The sequence below is a fragment of the Chrysochloris asiatica genome, unplaced genomic scaffold (assembly GCF_000296735.1).
Source record: "Chrysochloris asiatica unplaced genomic scaffold, ChrAsi1.0 scaffold00070, whole genome shotgun sequence".
NCBI classification, from domain to species: Eukaryota; Metazoa; Chordata; class Mammalia; order Afrosoricida; family Chrysochloridae; genus Chrysochloris; species Chrysochloris asiatica.
Window position 1 is genome coordinate 15,504,012 of NW_006408588.1, and position 4,390 is coordinate 15,508,401.

Genomic DNA, 4,390 nt, shown 5'->3' on the forward strand with positions numbered 1-4,390 from the left:
GGTGGTGAGTGTGGGTACACGGTGCTTTCTGAGGTGTGATTCCTTGATTTCATGTGCAACTCCTCCCTGCAAACACATCTGTTCTCACCTAAAACCCAGCACTGTGTGCCGTGTCCTTGGACCCTGGTGTGCCCATTGCCGGTTCCCGTCGGCACACAGACTCCTGCGATGCGAGCTGCATACATGATCTCCTGAGAGCATCCATATGTATGTGTGTCTATATCCCAGCCCCGGCTGGCATCATTCATTTCCAAAACCAGCATGCATTCATTTTCATAACTTTTTGTTCCATTACAATATTAATGGAACTCTCAATGGGAAAGGACAAGAGAAGCATTTTTAATGTTTATCTGACAGTTGCAAATTTCACTTGAGGTTGTTTACTGGGATCTGATTGTTGGCAGAGAGGAGCAGGAGAGGCGGCAAGATTAATGGGATCATGGGAATAGGAGATGTATTTATGGGCCTTCTGAACACCGTCTAAGAGTAATAAAAAGTCCTACCTCACCCTTCCCAGAGTGAGACTTAAGAAGTTTTAAACGCTAAGAAATGAGGGATTGTTTTAATTAACTTCCATCTAATCCAGGTGGCCTGTTCAAAGTGAATCATGTTGCATTTATATCTTAGTCTATTAAAAATCAGACAGCCCTCACCCTCTCCCACCACCCACCTCTCAGCGTTCACTCTTTCTCCCCTTGAGCTCCCCACTACTCCCACACTTTGGCCCTGGATTGCTGTCAGTATGGCTTGCCATATTTTTCCCCTCTTTTTAAAACTTCCATGCAATCTCCAGGAGAATGCGGGCCAGGCAGGGCTGTTGGCCAGGAGGACTAGAGGAAGGGATCTAATACATGGCCCTGGGATTGAAGAAAGGGGCTTGGTGTCTCTCCCTGGCCAGTCATCCCTGCTCCTGGCTGCTCAGGTCTAAAGCAGCATTGCAATGAGTCCCGGAGTCCCCTGAGAATCATCTGAGAAAGTCACCTTCCATGGAGTGGAGGGATTGAGATGCACGGAAGGAACCATCAGTCAATCTCCCCGAACGTGATTGATGATGGGAAGGGCCCCTTTCCTGAACAGGCTCCAGGGACACTGACTTCTTCCTGGCTGAGTCCTCCTTTGTGCTGGGGTCCTCAGCAGGGATGCCAGTTAAAGTATAGGATGCCTGGTTAAATATGAATTTAAAGGAATGAATCATTTTTTTTTTAGAATGTCTCAAAGCCACCATGATGCTGGGATGCTAGAAGCTATGCTGCCACCATTTCAGATGCTAGCAGGGACACCCCTGGTTGACAGGTTTCAGTGGAGCCTCCAGACTGAGTCAGACTAGGAAGAATGGCCTGATAGTCTACTTGTGAGGATTTGTCCATGAAAACCTAACAGATCACAACTGCCCAGCCCACTGGTTTGAACATGTCATCAGAAGGGATCAGTTGCTGGAGAAGAATATCATGCTCAGTAGAGGGCCAGTGGGCCTCCTGGTGCGGCACTGTGGGATAACACGCTGGGCTGCAAAGTTGGTTTGAAATACAAGGTCGGTGGTTCAAGCTCACCGCTGCTCTTCGTAAACCTGGTACAGAGCCGCTGTGGGTTGGAACCTAATTGACAGTACTTAACAAGAGCAACAAGAGGTCGTGTTTGATCTGAGGACCACCGTTTTTCAGTGTCTGTTATAAGATGTGTTGAATAAAAAAACAAGCAGAGCAAGAAAAACATGACCAAGTAGATGAAAAATTAGAATAGATTGTTGACTCAGGTTGTAGAATCTGTCCTTGAAGATATTTAATAATTTATAGTTACTCATAAGAGAGCTCTGGTAATGTTGTGATTATGAGTTGGGCTGCTAATCTCATCATCAACAGTTTGAAACTACCAGCAGTTCTGCAGGAGAAAGATGAGCCTTTCTGCTCCCATAAAGATTTACAGCCTTGGAAACCCTATAGAGAGTCACTAAGGGTTGGAATTGACTCGACGACACTTAACAACAACAACAAGAGAGCCAGTGGGGTGAGGGAGACCGTCAGTGAGAGAGACTGGCACAACAGGTCAGCAATTGTGAGGTTGCCACAGGACTGGGAGACGGTTTCCTTCTGCTGTATGTGAGTCACCAAGACTCAAAGTTGACTCAGTGGCAGCTAACAACAGCAGGATGTCTCAAGTATCACGTGGGATGTACATATACCAAGAAATTCTTCACTGTTTACCTGAAACTCAAACTTAACTGGCATCCTGTAGTTTTATTTACTAAATTGGTGGCGTTGTGGCTTAACGCTAGGCTGCTGAACAAAAGGCTGGTGGTTCAAAACCACCAGAAATCTGAGACTGCCAGCTACTGTAAAGATTTGCAGTCTCAGGAAGCCTGTAGAAGGTCGGTATGAGTCAGAATTGATTTGCTGGCAGGGGGTCTGGACCAGGGGAAGGACCCTGTGCATTATTATGATTCTAGGTTCTCTGAATGCAGTGCTGGCATTCAGATTGTGACTATTTCACCTCTTCATCTAGAAAACAAAACTAGTATAGTAACAATATCAACTTCTAGGAAGTAGGTATTATTGTCAGATATAGTGCCAGAAATGTCAGCTTGAGGACTAAGGTGAGCCTGACCCAAGCCATGGTATTTTCAATAACCTCATATGGATGCAAAAGCTGGACAGTGAATAAGGAGGATCGTAGAAGAATTGATGCCTTTGAGTTGTGGTGTTGGAGGAGAATACTGAAAGTGCCATGGACTGCCAAAAGAACCAATAGATCTGTTTTGGAAGAAGTGCAACCAGAGTGCTCCTTGGAGGCCAAGATGGCTAAGCTTCGTCTCTCATACTTTGGACACATTGTCTGGAGAGAACAGTCGCTGGAGAAGGATGTCATGCTGGGTAAGGTGGAGGGTCAGAGAAAAAGAGGAAGACCCCCAATGAGATGGATAAGCCAGGTGACATCATTGATGGCGTCAAGTGTGGCAGTGGTAGTGAGGTTGGCCCAGGATCGGACATTGTTTCTGTGTATGGGGTCACTATGAGTCGGTTCTGACTCGATGGCACCTGACAACAACAACAACAGAAGATGCCAGAAGATGAGCCCTTCAGATAAGAAGGCACTAAAAATACAGCTGGGAAACAGGTGTGTCTTCAAAGTACAGCTGCCTATAATAAAGTGAATGGAATAAAGCTTTTGGGACCTTCATTCATTAATGGGATGCAACTCAAAACAAGGGTAACAGCTGTAAGTATCCATTAATAATTAGAACATAGAATATTTGAAGTATGGATCTAAAACAATTAGAAGTTGTCAAAAATGAAATGGAAACTGATATTCCCCCATGTAAACTATCACTCAATTCACAATAAAAGCTTTAAAAAAAATGAAAGGGAACTTGTAAATATTGGTATACTAGGCATTAGTGAACTGAAATGGACCATTTTGAATCTGACAATCATATATTTACTGTACGAGAAATGAAAATTCAAGAAAAATGGCATTGAATTCATTGTCAAAAAGAGCATTTCAAGATCTATATTGAAGTACAATGCTGTCTATGATAGGATAATATCTTTAAGTCTAAAAGGAAGACCACTTAATACCATATTATTCAAATTTGCCCACCAACCACTAAAGCCAGTAATGATGAAACTGAAGAATTTTACCAACTTCTTCAGTCCTAAATGGATCAAAAATGCAACTGATGCATTGATAAATTACTGGAAATTGGAATGCCAAAGTTGGAAACAAAGATGAAGGATATGGCCTTGATAATGGAAACAATGTAGGAGCTAGCAAGATAGAATTTTACAAGCTCAATGCCTTATTCATTGCAAATACCTTTTATAAACAACACAAAAGGCTATACACATAGGCCTTACCAGGTGGAATACTCAGGAGTCAAACTAACTACATTTGTGGAAAGAGATAGAAAAGCTCAATATCATCAGTCAAAAAAAGTCCAGGGCAGATTGTGCAACAGACCACCAACTGCTCATATGCATGTTCAGTCTAATGCTGAAGAAAATTAAAACGAGTCCATGAGGGTCAAAATATAACCTTGAACATATTCCACCTGAAGTTAGAGACCATCTCAAGAACAGATTTGTTGCATAAGACACTAATGACAAAGACCAGAAGACTTGTGGAATAACATCAAGAACGTCATATGGAAAGAAAGCAAAAGGTCATGAAAAAGACAGAAAAGGATGAAAAGACAAAAATGGATTATCAGAGGAGACTCTGAAACTTGCTCTCCAGCATAGAAATGCTAAAGTGAATGTAAGACATGAGGAAGTAAAAGAGTGGAACAGGAAATTTCAAAGGACAGCTTGAGAAAACAAAGTCAGACGTTATAATGAAATGCATAAAGACTTGGAGTTACAAAATCAAAAGAGAAGAACATGCTTAGCATTTTTCA